The sequence below is a fragment of the Neovison vison genome, chromosome 12, assembly GCF_020171115.1.
Source record: "Neovison vison isolate M4711 chromosome 12, ASM_NN_V1, whole genome shotgun sequence".
Taxonomy (NCBI): Eukaryota; Metazoa; Chordata; class Mammalia; order Carnivora; family Mustelidae; genus Neogale; species Neogale vison.
Window position 1 is genome coordinate 93,627,948 of NC_058102.1, and position 21,946 is coordinate 93,649,893.

General features: G+C 47.1%; 1 pseudogene; it reads right to left on the bottom strand.

Moving 5' to 3' along the window:
- Positions 1 to 3,767: 3,767 nt before the first annotated feature.
- LOC122891119 overlaps positions 3,768 to 21,946 on the bottom strand; it is a 52,514-nt pseudogene continuing 34,335 nt past the window's right edge.

Genomic DNA, 21,946 nt, shown 5'->3' on the forward strand with positions numbered 1-21,946 from the left:
TACTAACTTAGGAATAGTGGGGTAGAAACCACTTCCTCTGGCTCAGTCTTTCCTCATGTTTTGTTTGTTTTTCGGGTGGCAAGTTTTGAATGAAGGAAGGATGGTCTTTCCATGCTTACAAGAAAGAGTGCCAGAATTTTCTGCCTTTCTTTCCATGCAAAGCAGGCCTGTGAGGGGCTAAACTGTACCTTTCTCCTCCAGATGTCCCTGGCTTCTTCTGATGGGGAATCTTGACTCTCTCTGCTCTCCTTTAAACTCCTGGGCATTGGTGAAATCTTGTCATGGGATCTTTCATTTAGTCAGAGTTTGTAGGGCTTTGAGCCCATCCAGCTGAACCCTCCGAGTGCTGATGGGGTAGTTGAAGGCATGAGACAGATGAAGGATTGACTAAAGACAGTCACTCAGCACCCTAGTCTCAATGTTTCTTTCTTGGCGTGTCCCCTGAGAATTCCTACGCAGTGTTTCCATCACTCAGCAGTCCTATTTGGTAGGAAAATCGAGGAGTATGTGTAGATAAAACCTCCCATTAGTAAGTGGATTCCTCCCAGCGTGTGCCCTAGTGTGGGGGACATTATTCCAGAAACCTCCCACGCTCAGTCTCAGGGGCAGGCCTCTCGGGAGGTGACCCCTGACCAAACAACTTTCCTGACCCCAACCTCTGTTTTTCTTTCTTTCCATAAAAAGCAGCCTAATTAACCTTAATACACAGGGTCATGGCATGGATTTATTGAGATTCTGCTTATGAAAAACATCACGTTTAGTGTCCTGGAAACAGATCTCAGCCCAGAAAAGCCCCTTTTCTTCAGATGTCTGTCTGTCTGGTTCAAGTCAGCATAGAGGCTGATGGGGGTGTCCTCTTCCAGGCTCCATGCCAAGCCTAGCTGTTCGACAAATACTTTTGGATGAACAAATGAAGGAGAGAAAGTGACTTAAAAGAATGACACAAAGGGGTAGTTCCATTTCAGAAAGGGACTTCTCCAGATTGAAAAGCTTTTATGACTCATGGTAAATCAAAAGTTTGAGGCCTCAATGGCCCCTTGGATTCTGTGGGAAAGAATAGGAGGGATTTCTTGACAGTGACCACTTCTAGGATTTTTCAAATCCCACATCATAGTTTGCCCTATGATTGCAAAGTCATCGTTACTCATGTGTATCATCCTTCTCTATAGTTGATCTGCTGCAGGTCTCTGCTGGTCTGCTTAAGCCTCAGGGGTGAGGTTTCAATCACTAATTCACTATCTTGCTTTCTTAGTATTTACATGAATGAGATAAATCTTTGCTTTTATTCATTTGTAGAAAATATTATGTACTACATTGGCATTTCTGAAATGTTTGTAGGAAATGTTTGTGATAAAATGTGGGAGGATCCAATCTCCTGATGAGGGAGAACTTTCTTCTAAAGCGTTGTCTAATGTCTGAAATAATCCAGAAGAGAAGTGGCAAAAATCAACCTTGCTTTACAAAGCAGACAGCAGCAACAAACTTTCCTGCCCTTCATCACTTACATGGATTGATTCCTGTGTGTGTGGGAGCTGTCAGGGGGGCAGTTAGGGGAGTGGTTAGAGAAGGGGTTAGAGGAGGGTTTAGGGAGAGGTTAGGGTTGTGAGCAAGGTGCTCTAAGCCAAGGTCCTGATTTAGGGCTTCATGCAGAGGAAACCCTCCACAAGCACAGAACATCACCGTCATTACCATTTTGTTAATACTTCAGTTTTTTTTTTATTTTCTTCTCTCTTGCGTACTTCGAAAGTTAGTTAAAAAATGTCAGGGGCACCGGCTGGCTCAGTCGATTAAGGCATTTCCTCTCGGTTTCAATTCAGGTCATGATCTCAGGTCCTGAGATCCAGCAGTCTGGGCTCACCACTCAGTGGGGAGTCTTGCTTGTCCTTCTCCTTTCTTGCATCCCTTCTCCTTTCCTCCTTTGCTCCTCCCCCTCTGTCCCTACCCTCCAATAGATAGAGTCTAAGAAAGAAAATTTTTAGTTAACGTAAATTCCATGAAATTTTAGAAACCGATGTTCAGTTACATAAGTGACCAAACACCATCAGAAATGGATTGCGAGGATGCATAGCAAAGCTCCTCTGTCAGAGGGGGAAGCGTGGTCCATAGTGATGTGCAAACAAGCTTCTGGAGGAGATCCTCCTCGTAGGAATCAGCAGTGCAGGATGCCTGCCCTCAGGGCGCCCTCCCCACTCCCCATTCACACCGTGGCGCTCATGGCCCCTGCCATGGTGTTTATCACAGCCCAACAGCAACAGCTGCCGGGCATCTCTCAGTATGGGATGGGCTTGGTCTCCGAGTGTTTCTGAGAAAGCCTTGCTATCTACAAAGTGGATGATAATAAGTAATGGTAACATGATCTCCGTGTAGGGTCGTGCTGAGGGGTCTCTGTGGAGTCTCTGTGTACATCTCTGTAGAGGTCTCTGTGCACCGTCTCTGTGTGGGTCTCTGTCAGATGTCTCTGCATATGGTCTCTGTCAACGGTCGCTGTGTGGGGTCTCTGCATGAGTCTCCATCAGAGCAATGTCCCTGGAGAATGATGTTGGGCTGGCAGCGGGGCATGCAGCGGAACGGCCCTCCTAGACTCCACCCTCCTTCTGGACATGTCCCTTCCAGCCAGGGGTGGGACAAGCCCCATCCGTGGGCCCTCTGCCCCTCCAGACTCTGGGGTAACCAAAACCGGAAGCCAGGCCAGTCCCATGGCCTCTGAGTCCCCACCAGTCCCCTGGGAGGGTCCTTGGGCCATATGTGTACGTAAAGAGCACAAACCACAAGTCCGTCCCGGGCCCTCAGTCCTACAAGTTTATCAAATTGTGTAGAAGTTAACTTCTCTGCCTGAAGGCCTTGCTGCCTCTGGGCAACTGACCATCCATGTGGGAGCTCAGGTGGCTTCTGTACAACGCCCCCCCCCCACTCCCGCCACCTCCCCACCCCTGGGCTTGGCACCCGGAGTGGGGCTGAGACCCTGTGGGGACAGGCCTAGGGCCTCTAATGTCTCCCCTCTGGGCCCTTGGGTGGCAGTGGAACACCAAGGGTCCTTGGTCATCACACCAGGCATGGGCACACCCTGTCACTTGGCCTCCTTCCTGGACTCCCACCCTAAGCGCAGGGTCCCCACGTCCACAGCCACACCCCCTGCGTTCCCCAGAAGGGGAAGGGACCTGCTGGTGAGCAGGCCCCTTTACTGCCCTGGGGCTGGGCAGGATGGTCCCTGGTGGGTCTCTGTGGCACACCACACACACCCTTAAAGTCAGGTGTGAGGTGGTCCCTTGCTGCTCCGAGTGTGAGAAGACGGGCTGCATTGAGCTAAGATGGGATTCCCTGGGGAGAGAAGGCTCCTGGGGTAGCTGTCTTGTAGTCCCCGCAGGAGCGGGGGCAGGATTTCTCACCTCTCCCGCAAGGCCAGCCTTCTGCCTCCCAGCTGCGGACCCCACTCTGACCTAGGTCTCCGTCTTCCTGGAGACTGAGCAGGATTTCTGCCTTGGCAGACCCTCCCTGTTACAGCCACACAAATCCCAGGTGGAGGGAAAGCAGGAGGATGGGCAGAGCAAGGTCCTGGTCTGGGTCTTGTTCACCTTGTTGTGGAAAGCAAAGGAGAGCGAGGAAGGGGCAGATGTGGACCCCTAGGTCACCCATCCTCCAAGGCCCCCTTTATTCTGGAAGCCAAAGCAGGGGAGAGCAGACTCGGATCCTTCCCTCCCACTCCAGCAGGGCACACACAGAGACCAGCAACCTCAGGAGGAAAAACAACAACAACACACACACACACATTTTACGGAAGCAAAATAATTGTGTCATGGAGAAGCCATTAGCCCATAGAGAATGTGCTGTGAGAAAAAAAGAGTTTTTCTTTGCATCGTTTGCATTTTTCTTTGGAGAAAAGTTGTCCTCCCAAGAAAGGTGTGAGAAGCACACACTGGCTGGCCAGATGAGATGTATCTTTGAAGGAGGCAGTGCCTGGGCAGTGGGAGTGCTGGGTACAGCCTGAAGGGCTCAGCAGCAGGGACCTGTACTGGCAGGGACTGCCTGGGCACTCCAGCACACTGGTGGGGAAGGGCCACCCGATTCACTTGGTCTTGTTGGCATAGCTGCGGCTCCTGGGGATGCCCTGTGTCCTGGCTGTCTCCCTCATCACTCTTCTCTTCTATTGGTAGGAGAGGACCCTGTGGTAGCAGACATTGGGGTCTGCCAAAGCCTGGAGATCGTTTTTGCACCAGCTGAATACTGGGGCCCTGAGACCCTGGTGAGGCACCATTTTCTCCTCTAGGATGGGCCCCACAGCGGTCACAACCACGAGTCTCAGCAGATGTCTATGGCTGACCTGCACAGGACTTGTCCCTGGCCCTGGGATGATGAAGCCTTGCCCTTTTGAAGGGAATCTTCCAGTCTTTTCCTCTACTGAGAAAGAACCACTGTAGCAAGTGTTTCATCCTTCTCCTGAAGTAGTTTTCTGGAGGAGCCTCCTCCTTCTTCAGCAAGATCTCACAGACCTTGCTTCCTGAGGCCTCTGCTGACTCCTTGCTCTGGATGCGTTGTCTCACCTCACTGATCTGGAGGACCATCAGTTCTGACAACTCTTTTGCAGGCTCTCTCAAGGGGGACCTCCTGGAACTAACTCTCTCCTCTCTGGGCGGGGGGGATGCATGACCTGCTCAGGCTCTTACACTGGTGCCGCAGTCCCAGGGGTCCTGGCTGCCTGTGGGGGCTCTGGCCATAGGATCTTTGGCCATGCAGCACCTGGGAAATAGATGTGTTTTCATTGGACCCGCTCTGGAAGCCAGACAGATTCCTGAGAAGCCAAGACGTTGGCAGCAAGGAACACGTTGGACTGATAGTCTTGAAGGAGACTCTCAGTGGCAGAGTCCTGAAGAAGGACCTCAGTTTCAGTCTTGAAGGAGCACATGGTGAGGGTGGCATCACGAGGCCAATTCTCTGACCCCATCAACTTCCAGGGCTCCAATCCCCTATGCCGTGCCTCAAGCAGTAGCTCTTCTGGGTCTCGGGTGAACAACTCTATAAGCTGCAGGGGGTTGTCGCTTTTCCCTGAAGACCCTGATCTCAGCTCACCATGGAGGCCTTGGTTGTTGGCCACCACACAGGGTTATAAGGTGACTCCCCAGGCAGGGGTCTCCTCAACCTCCCCAGCCTCCCAGGCTCTTTGGCACTCAAATCCTGGGACGTTAAGTTGAGCTCTAGCACTGTCATGTCCCATGAGACCCGACCCCTGTTAACTCTCCCTGACTCCTTCGTCAGGACTTGGACTTGACGCCAAGGTGCTGTTTGTAAGAGTCCTCGAGGCAGTCTCACTGTGCCAGATTCTGCCCACAAAGCTGTATGTGAAAGTTCAAGAAGGTGGTCTGCCCCCCTGTCCAGTTGGAGGGCTACCACCAGGTGAGTTCCCTGCCAGAGCCTGATGGATTTCCTCACACGTAGGCTGGGAGCATCAAGGGGAGCCCCCCTGCCAAGTGGGATAAGACTCTTCATCACCCCTCCTTGATAGAAAGGAGGATTTCCCCCAAACTTAGGCCCAAAGTCGGCATTGGATACACAGATGGCTGAGCAGGGAGGGGAGGACCGGGAGAGGAAGAAGCCCTTCTTCAACTTGAAGAGGTTTATAGGCTTGAGAACCTTGAGGAGGAGGCCCCGCCAATGCTTCACCCCAAGCCTTATGATATGTGCTTCTAGCATCCACTGAGTGTATGGGCTGAGGATGGAAAAATCGTGGGAGGTGGTCATGCAGGGTTCCCAACCCTTGGAAAGTGCTGGCTTTCCAGGTTTCCGGGAAGGTACAAGAAGTGGTGGGCAGTGAGCTGGGAAGGATGAACATCCAAAGGGATCCAACCCTCTCTGAACTGCCCCAACTTCCTGAAATGAACTCTCAGATCCCTCTCTAGGCGATTCTCATCTGCGCTGCTTGTGGAGGGCTTCAGGTCTGTGTCTGACTTCTCAGGATTTATTCCTGGAGACTTCCCTGGAGAGATCATTGTGCCCGGGTAGATCTTTCCGGATCCTCCCTGCACGGGATCTTAAATCCTTGCCCAGGCTTTTTCCTGGCATGATCCTTGAACCCAGTCTTCTGTGTGGCCTGGCAGCTTCCATCCATAGACTCAGACTCAGACGTGGGACTGTGCCAGCCGTGTGCCTGAGGCACCTTCTGGAACTTGTGGTGAGGCTGTGTCTTCAGGGATAGCTGGATCCTGTGAGGCAGGCCCCTTTCTTGCTTCATGAACCTCTTCCAAAGGTGCCACTCCAGTTGCTCCCAGAGTGCAGAATCCATCAAGTCCCCAGGAGGCACAGAGACGGACCCTTGGCCTTCAGGGGCGTGGCCACCCTGGGGAAGGTCTGGAGGACCTGGGCTAAAGACCTCCTGAGATTCTTTTCACCAGAGCAGGCACCTTGCTGCTTTCTGGTTTCTTCTTTAGAAAGTGACATTCCAGGTTTTGAATGGCAGTTGACATGTAAAGACTGTATCTTCTGGGCTACAGGGCAAGACACCTCACAAGTTCCCATCTCCAGTGGCAGAGAAGGCTACAGAGACAGAGGATGCAAGGCGAGCCTGGGAAGGGACTGAGCTAGAGGCCAGAGCTGGGCCTGGTCCAGAGGGAGTGGCCGGGGCTGATGGGGGAGGGGGCGGGCAGGGGCTGGGGCCTAGCCAGACACAGGGACTGGGACAGGGACAAGCTCAGAGTCAAGGATTGGGGTGGGGCCGAAGTGTCAGGTATGTCTTGGGTCAGTGAGAGGCGGGGAACCACAATGGCCTGAATCTGGAGCAGCAAAGCATGAGAGAGCTCACTGAATATGATGGACAGGAACTCCAATTGAGTATCAGTTACCCTGACAGTAGCCACCAGAGACTCGCTGTGCAGAAAGGGGAGACCCCAGAAGAGCTGGCTGCATTTCTGCTCCAAATTGTCCCCTGGAATCTTGGGATGTGGGGGTTTCTCAGGACCAAGCAGCTGTTTTGCTTTGTCCCTCATGCTCCAGAAGGATGGCAAACCATGGTGCCCTGCCTGTCACCTGGGGACTTCCAACATTCTCCCAAAAGAGGTCAGCTGGTAGTTTGACCTTTCCTTCTTTTCCTTCTCCTTCCAAAACTTCAGTTGTGTTCTCTTGGCATAAGTATCTCCAAATACTTCTGGAAGTCTGGGCTGATGGGGGTGGGTGGGAATCTAGTCTCTCCCTGAGTCTCCCTAGCCCAGAAGACACAGTCTTACATGTAAACTACCATTCAAAACCTGTGTGTGTCTGTGTGGGGTCTCCCCAGAACAAGGCCTCTGGTGGGCCATGGGACAGAGGCGCTTGATGGGACTCCAAGCGTGTTGAGGTGCACAGGCTCCAGGCTTTCGCAGCCACTTGCCACCAGGACAGGGACAAGATGGGGCAGTGTGAGCGGCCCAGACCCAAGATGGCTGGAACAGGAGAAGCTGTCCTGTCAGCTGGCCAAGGCGTGTGCGGAGCCAAGCTCTGTGGGATACGGCACGGAGGGGCTGCCCTTGAGTCACACTGAGGGAGAGTCAAAGGAGAGTCCGGCTGCTCTGGGACCAAGGAGGCTGTCAGAGGCCAAGGGGAGGCCTCCGAAGAACGGAGACATGGCGGGGAAGGGGTAAGACCAAGTGGCTGGTGTGAAAGCCATCCAGGCGGAGGAAAGGCTCTGCTAGCCTGGAATTACTCAGGGAGGAGTGTAAACCAACAGAAATTGAGGTCATTGGTCCTGCTGGCAGGATGGAGGCAGGAGGCCAAGAGGGCCCCATCGGTGGAGCATGGGCAGGTGATGTGGCCATGGCGGGAGAAGCATCTTCCACAGGCTTCCTGCATGGCTGACGGGCTCCAACTGACAGTCCTCAGCACACCTGTCCAGGGGCTGCTTGCCATAAGAACTGAAGCCCCTGGGTCAGAGAGCCTTGCCAGGTGGCTGCAAGAGACAGGATGTGAGCTGCTACTGCAGCAGCCAGGGCCAGGAGCGGTCCCCACAATCCTACACCCCCCCAACCCCACACCTACGTCACAATGCTCCTGCTGTCCCTCAGCCCAGGGCTTTGGTTACAGTCTGTTGCCACAGCTCCTCCCAGCCCCCATGAACAGCCCCAGAGGTCATTCCCTTGCTGCCCAGGGGTCACACCATAGACTCTGGGGACTCTACCCAGGGGAGAAGGGGACAGATTCTTTACCTTTGCAGAAGGGAGAACAGGTCATGAACCTCTTCCAAATCTTGCAGGAACTCTCTGAAAACTGGAAACAGGAGACCAGGTCACAGCGGAAGGCAGGGCCCAGGTGTCTTACAGGAGGCTGGGTACAATGTCCCTTTAGGGGAGACTTTAGGGGATTGGACTCAGTAGCCCCAAACAGCACTGTCCAAGGCCACGTGCCCACACGGTGATTACAGGATTCATGGTGGGAATCACTTTGTCTTTTCCAAAGTACCTCCTCGTTCAGGACATTGCTGGGCAAGGAAGGACCACGTGGCCTCAGAGAGGAAGGTGAGCAGAGTTGAACAGCTTGTCCACAATGGGAGCAGGAGGTCCCACCCCAAGTCCAGGCCTTGGGGCCCCTGCTGGGCGACACCCATTTCCAGCCCCTCTGGGCTTTGTTGTGGCCCAGAATCTGGGAAGCCTCCAGGTTCCCCTCTTCCTCCTGGGAGACCCCCACCTCCCACGCAGTGCTGTTTTCTGAGGGAGGAGCTCAGGTCCTCATGTCCTAGAGAGAGTGGGGTTGAGCCCTAGGAGTGGGAGTTCAGTGTAACTGGGCACACAGGGGTGAGTGGCAGATGCTCACCTTCCAGAGTCTGGTTTTTCTTCCTTTTCTTGTTCCTTCTCCGTAGCTTCCCTTGGTACTGAGATAAGAGAACACAGGGAGGCTGGGACCCCCGCCCCCATAGCAGGAGACCCAGTGCTCAGGGGCCTGACCACCACTAGAGGGGCAGCTCTTAACCTCCAGTCCTCGGCCACCGGTCACTGTGTTTGGGATGCTGTCCTGGACCCCTCCACCACACCTGGACTCAGGCCTAAGATCTTCAGGGAGAAATCCTCATGTCCTTATAACCCCTCCCTGGTCTGGCTTGTCCTGGATAGATGGTGGTCTACTCACTCCTGAGAATACACGTTCTATTCTTTCCCACCTCAGAAGTCTCTCCATTGACTCAGAAAAGTGGAAATAATAATAGAAAAGAAGATAGAATCACACTCTGCTAGGTCTGGACCAAGGGTTTCTTATCTTCCTGCTCCTCCTGTATTTCTTGCATGGTGGTGAGGACATATCAGGCTGCAAATAGGGAAGTAATAGAAGAAGCGCCCCAGTCCACATATGAAGGCAAGAATGGCTTTAATTGGGCACCTGGGTGGCTCAGTGGGTTAAACTGCTGCCTTTGGCTTGGGTCATGATCTCGGGGTCCCGGGATCGAGTCCCGCATCAGGCTCTCTGCTCAGCAGGGAGCCTGTTTCCTCCTATCTCTCTCTCTGCCTGCCTCTCTGCCTATTTGTGATCTCTGTAAAATAAATAAATAAAATCTTTAAAAAAAACAATTAAAAAAAAAGAAAAAAAAAGAATGGCTTTAATTTGCCCAGGAAGTGGGACTGGAGCTCAGCCAACCATCTGTAAATAATTTCTGAGGAAAGAGATAACTCTCCATCTCTTTCCTCTGTAAAGCATCAGTGTAGGATCGCACTGCTGCCCTCAGGCAACTGAGCCCTGGGTGTGGAGGTGCAGACACAAGCCCCATGCCCACATCACAGAGCTGTGATGAAGTCACAAAGGGCCCTTGAGGGCAGGTAAGGGACACAAGTAGATGGACCACATCCCCTCTCCACCACCAGCCCTGTAGCTCCGTCATCCCTCCACCCTCCCAGGCCCAACATTCCTACCTGCTCACCCTGCATAGACAGTGCTTTGTCAATTGGCCTTTCATCCTGCGTGGAGATCAGAGAATATCTGTTCCCCTTGAGATCTCCAGTTGTGCTCCATGAGCTTCATAGGTTTTAAACATCTGGAGTTGTCCTTGGAATTTTGGTTAATTCCCAGGAACTTTTGTCCTCTGTCTGCAGCTCCAGTCTCTCCAGATACTATGTTCTTGCCTTGCATCACCCTAGTACAAAGGAAGCTCAAGTTTCTTTTGTGCTTCTTTACCCATATGCATTTTGAAAACATCTTAAGATGTTTTATTTCAATTAATCTTCACTAACTTCAGCTAGAGAGACTTAGAAAATTAATGATTATTCAGAATTTACCAAGCTAAGGAAGTACAAAACAAAGTGAAATAATTAATCCTCCCACGTATGTTTCTCAGCCCTTTGTAGTGTTTTTCCTCCTGAGATGAGCAGAGAGTAAACTGCAGAAACACTTTCATGACATTCTGTATAGGCACACATGCACATGCTCATGAAAATTCCTTAACAAATCCAGCATTTTCAAATCTTGAAATCATGTTTTTATTTTGTTTTGATTTTGCTTTTTTTCGGTTCAAAGCTTTCCTTTAGTAATTCTTGTTAAGTTTGTGTATCTGGGAATATGTTTATTTTGCCTTCATTTTTGAAAGACAGATTTGCTAGGTATGGAATTCTGGGTTGACAATTTTTTAAAAAAGATTTACTTATTTGAGAGAGAGAGAGAGAGTGTGTGTGTGCATGATCAGGGGGAGGAGTAGAGGGATAGGGAAGGAGACCCCCCCCACTGAGCAGGGCGCTTGACATGGGGCTTGATCCCAGGACCCTGAGATCATGACCTGAGCTGAAATGAAGAGTCAGATGCCCAACAGAATGAGCCACCCAGACACCTGGACAAGTTTTTCTCTTTCAGCTTTTTTACTAGTGTCATTTCAGGGCCTTTCCCCCACTGGTTCTGATTGGAAGTCGGTGGTTAATCTAATGTGGTCCTCTGTATATGAAGGGATGTTTTTGTCTTGCAATTTCAAAATTTCTCCCTTGTTTTTCCATGGTGTGACTGTAATGTATGTAAGAGCAGATTTGCTTGTTTTTATTTTACTGCAGGTAAATACTGATTCTATAATTAAGGGTTTCCATCAAATTTGATAAGATTTCAGCCATTATTTCTACAAATATTCTGTCTTCCTCCCCATTTCTCCTTTCTTTCTGATAACACTTCTTTAAATAGGTAAGAACTTCCAAATGAGTTCACATTTCTCCCAGGCTTGCAGCGAACTGCTACCCGAGAGCCCAAGTTTCTCAACATTCACATCAGTGTCTAGAAAGTAGCTTCAGTTGTGCGAATGTCTTGGATATGGGGTGTTTTGCTGACATCATGGAAAGCTGCCTGTGTGATAATGTCATGCCTGTGCCCATGGGCTCTGACTGTGGCGGGGCTGTGAGTTAGAGCCATTGCATTGGAAAATGCTTCACCATGACCTGGTCTAGGCTGAAGAGAGCAGGCCTTTACAAAGAGTGACTCTGCTGCTATAGCTAGAGAAAACCTGCCATTTTGTAGAAATAAAAAACGGGGACCAACCCAGTCCCATCGAGTGGAAGGTATGTGCTCTGCAGTATCATGCTCAAGTTACAGTGAACTATAGCAAAACACTGTAAGTGTAAACTACGTAGACATGCTACTGAGGAAGAAATAAAAGCGACTTGCAGAAAAATTGTGCAGGATGGTTGTGTTTGTTCCAGTTTCAAAACTATACAAAATCAAATATGATTTAGTGATGCATTTACTTCGGTAAAAATATAAAGAAAACACAGAGAATAGCGAACAAGACCGATGGACAGGGAGAGGGATGTACACATGACTCCAAAGATGTAGATGATACCGCATTTCTTAGAAAGGTTGGGATGTGTATGGGTTTCTTTTCCTTATTCCTTACATCTTCTATATAATTCGTGTCAGCTTGTAGCTTTTAAAAACTAAGATACACGAAAATGTAAAGAACCACTTTGGTGGTTCATAGATAGCAAAAATAAAACAGCCAACAGGAAGGGAGAAGAAAAACCAATTGTAAGATGCTTTGTGCCCCGCAGGGATCTTTGTTGCCAAGACTGTAAAAATCCCAGTGTGACTTTCAGTTTTGAAACCTCCCCACTGCCCTGTTTATGACAGCTGAGTCCAACTAAGATCACTTTCTGATGGTTCCCAAACCTAAAAGAACAAAATGCAGACCTGTGATTCTTAGCGGATGGCACTTGTTTCCTCCTGGCTGGAGGTTTTCAGCAGTAAATGAAGGTATTGGGCTGTGGCTGTTAGCAGGCTGCATTCTGACTGTGCCAGGCAGCAGGACCTGAGTCTGGTTGGCCCACGTGGAGCAAGGTGACCGTGACTCCACAGAAAACAGATCAGACCAGGCCTCACACTTGTGGATGGATTTTATTAAAGCAAAGAAGAGGTGGTGAAAATGTATTTGAATTTAGGCCAGGGACCTGCAGGCTATCAAGCCCTGAGCTTGCCAAGTGACGGAGAAAAAGGAGCTTTTCATAAATAAAACATGGGGAAAAGTAAACATTTGAGATATATAGCGGCTTTTGAAGAAATTTAGATGGAGCTTTCAGGTTTGGTGCATTTTGCTTGTTTAGTTATAAACACTGATCTACATATTTATGTGTAATATGTATCTTTTTGAAAGAAAAGCACAATGTTTCCATGTATTTATGCTGGGCAGACATCTGAAGTGCACTATTACATGCCTGTAATGACACTGATGCTCACAGAGATGGATTGCACTCCTGTTTTCCTCTTCCTTGTGCTTCATCTGATACATTATAAAATCTCCAATGATAGAACACAGGGTGTACCACCCTGCCTTTTCTGTAATGAATGCCAAGGTTTGAGAAACGTTTTACTTGGGAGTGCTCACCAACAGCCCAGATTGTAGCACTAAGCACATTTGTGCCTCTGTGTCATTTATTCAAATCCAGGAAGGTCAGCTGAGGACCTGCCCAAACTCTGGACAGGACAGACACAAGCCCCAGATTATAGAACATTCCCTGAAATGGGTAAGAACTTCCAAATGGTTCTGTATTTCTCCCAGGCTTACAGTGAAACCTTCTTAATATTTATGTTAGTATCTAGAGAAGGAGTTTAAGTTCCAATATAAATATTTTGGTAAATAAAGCCAGTTCAGTGAGACCTGAAGGATTTTTGTGGTCCCTTTCACTACACAGAGGATACTTCTGCTGCATATGATCTCTAGCCTTTTAGCTTGCTAGGATTAGTTAAGTTGCAATCACTTTGCTGACTACCTGAGTCTTCCAGCGACAGAGCAAACTGAACACACTGGAGGATATGAAAATGCATTTCAATCATCAGATTGGCTAAGCTAAAAAATGATGCTGGGGAAGGAGCAGGATTACAGGTGCTCTCATATGGGCTGGTGAGGTGTGAGTGGTGGTCATCCACTCCAGAATATTCCAGGAGGAGCTACTGAATTTTAAAAATGGGCTTACATGCATGTTCTCAGAGCACTGAAAAGTATGGTGCACAGAAAAGGAAACCATCAACATGATGAAGACAACCTACCAAATTATCCCAGAATCAAAGTGGGATATGCACAAAAGTTTCAACAATTTGGGTTATTGTCGTCTTTAATTGACAAAGAAGTGACAGTCCCTCCCTAGATATGATGTTGGGAGATTTTTTTTTAAGATTTTATTTATTCAGATTCTGATAGATTTCTGTCTCACGTTGAGGTCTTTTATCCATTTTGAGTTGATCTTTGTGTACGGTGTAAGAGAATGGTCGAGTTTCATTCTTCTACATATAGCTGTCCAGTTTTCCCAGCACCATTTATTGAAGAGACTGTCTTTTTTCCACTGTATATTTTTTCCTGTTTTGTCGAAGATTAATTGACCATAGAGTTGAGGGTCCATATCAGGGCTCTCTACTCTGTTCCACTGGTCTATGTGTCTGTTTTTATGCCAGTACCATGCTGTCTTGGTGATCACAGCTTTGTAATAAAGCTTGAAATCAGGTAAGGTGATGCTGCCAGCTTTATTTTTGTTTTTCAACATTTCCTTAGCGATTCGGGGTCTCTTCTGATTCCATACAAATTTTAGGATTATTTGCTCCAGCTCTTTGAAGAATGCCGGTGGAATTTTGATCGGAATGGCATTAAAAGTATAGATTGCTCTAGGCAGTATAGACATTTTAACAATGTTTATTCTTCCGATCCAAGAGCATGGAATGGTCTTCCATCTTTTTGTGTCTTCTTCAATTTCTTTCATGAGTGTTCTATAGTTCCTCAAGTATAGATCCTTTACCTCTTTAGTTAGGTTTATTCCCAGGTATCTTATGGTTCTTGGTGCTATAGTAAATGGAATCGATTCTCTAATTTCCCTTTCTGTATTTTCATTGTTAGTGTATAAGAAAGCCACTGATTTCTGCACATTGACTTTGTATCCTGCCACGCTACTGAATTGCTGTATGAGTTCTAGTAGTTTGGGGGTGGAGTCTTTTGGGTTTTCCATATAAAGAATCATGTCATCTGCGAAGAGAGAGAGTTTGACTTCTTCATTACCAATTTGGATACCTTTTATTTCTCTCTGTTGTCTGATTGCTGTTGCTAGGACTTCTAATACTATGTTGAACAAGAGTGGTGAAAGTGGGCATCCTTGTCTTGTTCCTGATCTCAATCTATCAGAATCTTAGAGGAGAACATAGGCAGTAATCTCTTTGATATCAGCCACAGCAACTTCTTTCAAGATACGTCTCCAAAGGCAAAGGAAACAAAAGCGAAAATAAACTTCTGGGACTTCATCAAAATCAAAAGCTTCTGCACAGCAAAGGAAACAGTCAAAAAAACAAAGAGGCAACCCACGGAATGGGAGAAGATATTTGCAAATGACAGTACAGACAAAAGGTTGATATCCAGGATCTATAATGAACTCCTCAAACTCAACCCACACGAAACAGACAAACACATCAAAAAATGGGCAGAAGATATGAACAGACACTTCTCCAATCAAGACATACAAATGGCTATCAGACACATGAAAAAATGCTCATCATCATTAGCCCTCAGGGAGATTCAAATTAAAACCACATTGAGATATCACCTTACACCAGTTAGAATGGCCAAAATTAACAAAACAGGAAACAACATGTGTTGGAGAGGATGTGGAGAAAGGGGAACCCTCTTACACTGTTGGTGGGAATGCAAGTTGGTGCAGCCTCTTTGGAGAACAGTGTGGAGATTCCTCAAGAAATTAAAAATAGAGCTTCCCTATGACCCTGCAATTGCACTCCTGGGTATTTACCCCAAAGATACAGATGTCGTGAAAAGAAGGGCCATCTGTACCCCAATGTTTATAGCAGCAATGGCCACAGTCGCCAAACTATGGAAAGAACCAAGATGCCCTTCAACGGATGAATGGATAAGGAAGATGTGGTCCATATACACCACTATGGAGTATTATGCCTCCATCAGAAAGGACGAATACCCAACTTTTGTAGCAACATGGACGGGACTGGAAGAGATTATGCTGAGTGAAATAAGTCAAGCAGAGAGAGTCAATTATCATATGGTTTCACTCATTTGTGGAGCATAACCAATAGCATGGAGGACAAGGGGCGTTAGAGAGGAGTAGGGAATTTGGGTAAATTGGAAGGGGAGGTGAACCATGAGAGACTATGGACTCTGAAAAACAGTCTGAGGGGTTTGAAGTGGCGGGGGGGTGGGAGGTTGAGGTACCAGGTGGTGGGTATTATAGAGGGCACAGCGTGCATGGAGCACTGGGTGTGGTGAAAAAATAATGAATACTGTTTTTCTGAAAATAAATAAATTGGGAAAAAAAGATTTTATTTATTCAATTGAGAGAGAGAGAGAGACAGAGAGAGAGAGTACAAACGGGGGGGACAGGTGGGGGGGACAGGTAGATGGGGAGGGAGAAACAGACTTCCCACTGAGCTGGGATCCCAACACAGGGCTGGGTTGGGATCTGAAGATCAGACAGAGGCAGACACTTAACCACCTGAGCCCTGACCCCCCATTAGGGAATTTTTATGAAATGGTACTAATTAGCTTCTTGGATCCTCAGAAATCCAAGCAAGTTCAAGTGAACCTGAAGTAGGCTTTACTAGGACATTGGATCATGGTCAATGTCAAGCTGGTAAGACCTGTTCTATTACCCCAAGGCAGTTGTAGATTCTGATTCTGCCATTTACGAGAAAACAAATGATGCATGGCTCTTCTTGACAGTGAGACAGTCACTGGTATTTGTAGGGGGCAGGAGTAGAAAGTCGCCAGGGCTCCTCCCTCTGCTGATGTTTATACCTCATTACAGCAAGTTTCCTTTAAAATGCACTTCCGTGGGCAGACTTGACTAACTCCCTGGTCCCAGTGACCCCAGCTACAGTCACTTGCCCGACTGGCTGGCCACGTGTGTTTCCACCTGCGCCATTTGTTACATGGAAGTATGGGAATGCTGTGTGGTCACGCTTTGTGGATCACAGTGGTGCCCGTCCTTCTCTGGAGAACACAGAATGCAGAGTGTGAGTTTTCCCAGGGCTGGTGTGGAAATGGATAAATCCGTGCTGTGGCTACATTGCCTCTACCCCTTTTTAAAAATGGGAAATGTGAGCCAGAAAGGGACTGAAACTGGTTCCTAATATAGTTTCACTTAAAAAATTATTTTGAGCAAATGTGTGCTTCACTGTAGCTCCTAGAGGTTCTTGCAGCTTTATTCAACAGCATAAACCCATGGGTCACCCTGAGGTTTCCCACGATGCTAAGTGCTGACTGTCCCTTCAGGTGGTACATAACATCCGAAATGGAAAATAGTATTTAAACTCTTCAAAAATTATTGCTTTAATAAAAATGTACAATTTACTTAACAATTCTGAGCTCTCGCCCTCTCTCTAAACAGACCCAGGAAGATAAGCCATAGTCCATGTCTTGGCCCCTGAATCGTGTCCATTAGTAGACAGCACCCCACAGACACCATCACGGTCACAGCCAAATTGACATCTAGCCCTGTTGCCCAGAAATCCTGAAGCACCAGACATTGCCTTACCAACACATTCTCTGATGCCAGGTTCATTCCTCCTGCCTGTTATCATGTTCATGCTCTATGTAACAGCATTCACTCCATACCCGTGCCATAAATATTCAGAAGAAACCCAATGAGTGGGTAAGAGAAGATGTCCTTGGAAATACTTTCCAAGGGAACATTTTTTAAAGGCGACAGATTCCCCTCCCCACCCCGAGTTTGGCATATTTTGGAGAATGAGTTGTTCTCCACATTCTTCATTATCATTTTGAAATCTGAGATGTCATGATGACTCACTGGTCTTTCACTTTGCTTAACTCTGAAGCCTCTCATCATTATTTTTTAAAAAAAATTATATATTTATTTGGGAGACTGATAGAAAGCACAAGAGGGGGGAGGAGCAGAGAGAGAGAGAGAGAGAGAGAATCTGCAGCCAACTCCCTGCTAAGTGCTGGTTAGCCCAGCTAACCCTGAGATCCTGACCTGAGCTGAAATCAGGAGTCAGGCCCTTAACCCACTGAGCCATCCAGGTTGAGTATCAGGCAGCCACGAGTGTCCATGTTTATTTCTTTGTTATGCATCTCCACCCTGCTCAATCTGACCCACTTCTTACGCTGATCAGGGAGCTAGTCAGATCTCCCAATCCGTCCCAGGAACAGCTGACCCCAGAGCCATGTGCCCTGGAGCCGGTGTGAATTCCAACGTGAGTCGCCTGGCTTCTGAGCTTCCTAATCAGGCTCTTCTCCGAGAGATACTGCGCTAGCTTGGGGGTGAGAGTCATTCTTAAGAATCATAATTGTGGCTGACGCTGCTCTTCTTTATGCTCAGGCTTATGCTGAGTGTGTGACAGATGATCTATCAGCAACTCCCCGAAAGAAAGAAAACCATGGCTGAGCTCTTTGGCGGGTAGCTCTCTGCTGGAAGACCAAACCCAGACGGGCTTGCTCAGAGTTTGGAGAAACTGGCTCCACTGCCACCAGGAGAAGCAAATCCTATGCTCATGTTTTGTTGATGTCTGGTTATATATCCCTTCTTAGTTGCAGTTGTGTATGTTTCTTATTTGATTAATTTTATTCTTATGATCACTTTGCCTACTACTTCATGCAGGTACTGGATTTTCATTTTTTTCCCCCTGGGTTTTGGTATATAGCCTAGTGCTTTTCTATACTTTCTTTGAAGGGGCTTGTTGAGAATTTACTAGAGACTTCTGTTAGAATTTTTATAATTAATAACCAAGGCACATGCCAATAATTTGAGTAAAAAAATTTCTTCCATTCTTTATTCATCATTTTCTTAATTACAAATGTGAAGTACTTTCTGTAGTAGGGTTCTAGAATGTGTGTTTACTGAGAGAGAAAAAGAGAGAGACAGAGACAAAGAAAGAGAGATTTATTTAAAAGAAATTTGCTGTGAAAGCTGGCATGTGTGAATTCTGCAGATTGGTGGCAGACCAAGCTGATGTGGCAATTTAAGTCTGAATCCTGCCTGGAGGCAGAACTCCTTCACACTTGCAGGACCTCAGTCTTTTCTTTTAAGATTTAAGGCCTTCAACTGATTAGATGAGGCCCACCCACATTATGGAGCATAATCTTTTTTCAAAATTTAAGTGAAAATCACATATAAAAAAATACCTTTGCTGTTACATCCAGACATGTATTTGATCAACTCTCTGGGTCCTCTGGCCTACACAATTTGTCACATATAATTAACCATCACAATTAACTCTTCTCAATTTAGGACCTGTACACGTCTCTTTAAGTCACGCTTAATCTCCAAAAAGCACAATAACAAGGTTATACTTCTGTCTATCATGACACAATTATCTTACATACAACTTAGAATGCACTAATACATTCCCTAGCAGAGGATACAAAGTCCTTGGAGATGTTCCTTCTTCTCCCTGATAACCTGTAACTTCAATACTATGGTGCAAACTCCATATGTCATATGTTCTCTGATAAGAGACCAAGAGAAGAAAGAAAACAGATGGACCAACACAAAAATACTCATAACAAAATAAGGAAGAAATACTCATAAGAATTAGAGTCCTGGAATGCCCGGGTGGCTAAGTTGGTCTTGCATCCGACTCTTGGTTTTGGCCCGGTCATGATGTCAGGGTCATGGGATTGAGCCCCACATGGGGCTCTGTGCTCAGCATGGAATCCGCTGGAGATTCTCTCTCTCCCTCTGCCTCTGTCCCACCCCCCACTTGCACTCTGAACAAAGAAACGAACAAAATCTTATGAAAAAAAGAATTAAGAGTCCTTATTTCTATAACGGTCACATAGTCATAGCTGGTTTTCTAACTGCTACTTTGGCTGCTCATGTTATATTACATTTGCTGTGAACAAGCACCTCAGCTGGTCATGATTCTTTTTCTGGTGGAGGGACCCAACCCTTCATTCCTGAGTTTTCTGGACTACCAGTAGACCTGCCTGGACTGGGCAGTTGTTTTTCATTGACTTTCGTCCCAGGGCTTAGTGGTTCTAAGGAATCTCTTGTATTGCAGACATGCCCTCCATTTCCTCCACGGTGGATTAACAGTCTCATCTTTCTGCATAGTCAGGATCATTAAACACCTTACCTCTCATCTTTATGTGTTTATTCAAAGGCATGAGGAGCCCAAGGTAGCCGAGTAGCCATCTTAAGTTCCACTTTAATGGAACCACAGTATGTCTCCTGGTGGTAGCATTCTTCCCTTTGAATGAGGGTCTCTAGATCTGCAGGGCATGAGGTCACAGAAACAAGGAGCAAAGATTTCCTAGTGACGTCACTAGGGTAATACAGGTGTCCCTCCACTTCTAGCCCTAGCTTCCTGGACCTGTGAATCCTGACTATGGGAGAAAGAGCATCACATATGGACACATTGATTCAGAGCATACCCAGCCTCCTAAAGAATGTTGCCCCAGGACAAATTTTGCCTGCAAGTGATTGCCACCCAGCCAGCTCTGTAACTGAGTCTTCAAAAGGCCATTCTGTTGTTCTAGCAAGCCAGTTGCTTTGGATTGTGGAAAGCAAGGTATGACCATGAATTCTACCATCATGGGTTCATTACTGCCCTTCATCTGCTATGAAACACATTCCTTGACCAGGGGCAACACGGTGTGGGACACCATGCCAATGGGTAAAGCATTCCATAAGTCCAAAGAGAGTAGATTTAGCGAAGGCACTGTTTGCAGGGAAGGAAACTACGTATCCAAAGCAGGTGTCTATTACTGACATGGAACTGAGATTTGTGCGTTCTAGTGAGGCTCAGGGGTCCACGGTGTCCGCTGGGCCCTGGACCCCAGCTCCTGGCCACCTTTCAGACTCCTCAATACATGTGTTACTATCTGAAAGAAAAGGACACCTCACCTTTCTGTTTTCATTCCTTCTTTTACTTCTTTCTTCCTACCTGGCCTGGTTCCACAAATCATCAGCCTTGGGATTTCTGTGCTTTCAGTCTATAAATCACAAGCACCCCTTCCCTCCTCCATGGTGGGGGCTAGCCAGAGCATCACTGTACCCTCAATTTTGCATGGAAAGAGTGGAAGTCCATGAAGAGTTAAAGATTTACGCACAGACACTGCAGGACAGTCAGGAACTCTGCATTAGAGCTACTTAACAGATACTGTTTTCTTCCCTGGTCCATCACTGCCTCACTAAGATTACATGTATGTCACATGTGGGCAGAAGGCTCTTATAACCCTAGTTTGTAGCAGCCACCACTGTGTCCTGGGAGTGGGTAGCCAGGAGCTGAGGTGGGGTGCTGCCTCCAGCGAGGGGGGCAGGGAGCCCAGGGGAAGCAGTGCTAAGCGTTCTCACTGCCCTTAATCTTCCCTGTTACTACCCTGGGCCGTGGCAGGACTCTATGGCCACATCATGTGGTCTCCAGGGCTCTCCCAGTGGGACCAGTTGAGCAGCCAGGATCCCAGAAGACAGATCCCCAGTGGTCCCGTAAACTGTTGGCCACACAGAGGGGGGCAGGTAAGCCCAGTGATGGGACAGGCAGAGCCTGCACAGAAGCAGCAGAACATGTCAGTAGCTCCTCTGGACTAAAGTGAACCTTTGAGAAACAGGCATTGAATGGAAAACACCACCCTTGTATCAGGACGCCCAGCAAACGTAGGTCACTTTCAATGCATAGCATTCTCAAAAACACAAACTTGAAAGGCTTCGAGGCACAAGAATGGAACGAGAAAATTACACCTTTTAATATTTCCACAATATTTGAAATGGGTTTGTAGATTGAAAATAAGTAGTCAAAGTATTTTTATAGTTGTATATTTATCTGTAGGTTTTCTTATTATTCATGTTACTTTTTTGTTAACACAGCGCGAGGCTGAACACATGAATGCTTGCATCCAGCTTTCTCCCCTCTCCAATGTTGACCTGATTTACCCCGAAAATCTATGAATGTGATCAGTTTTCACGAATGAATTAAAGTATAGTAATTATCAACCACTAAAATTTCAGTAGATTTTTATTAACAATAGATAAGCTAATCTGGGGAAAAGTCTATCTTTTCAATACTGTTTCCATCCATTAATATGTATGGAACATTTTATGAGTGAGAAATTTTCTGAAAATCATGTTTTAGAAAGTTTTTAATAGTATTATGACAATAAAGGTGCACAAATACACAGACCAGTGAAACAAAACAGAAATCCCAAAGTCAAACCCTAATCTGTATCCTGTCATCTTTACATACTCAGTGCTAATATGTATCTGACCTGTCCCTTACACTCTGTATTTCGTTTCACGGCTTTGTTGCATTATCTGTCCATTGGTACTGCTCTCCCACTGCTGCAGTGCTAACCACACAATGCTGCTATCTTTTGGCCACTGTCACCCCGATATGCTTCTATCAGCCTTTGGCGTGAAAACAGGAAAAGGAAAACGGATACATCTCTTCCAGGATATTTAAAGATGTATTTAGATTTCCTCAAGAAACAGTGAAAAACTTTAAAAACAAGATATGAAACCCTTATTCTGAATCCCCATTCAACTGACGGACTCAGATTCCAGTTTCACTGGCTGAATGCAAA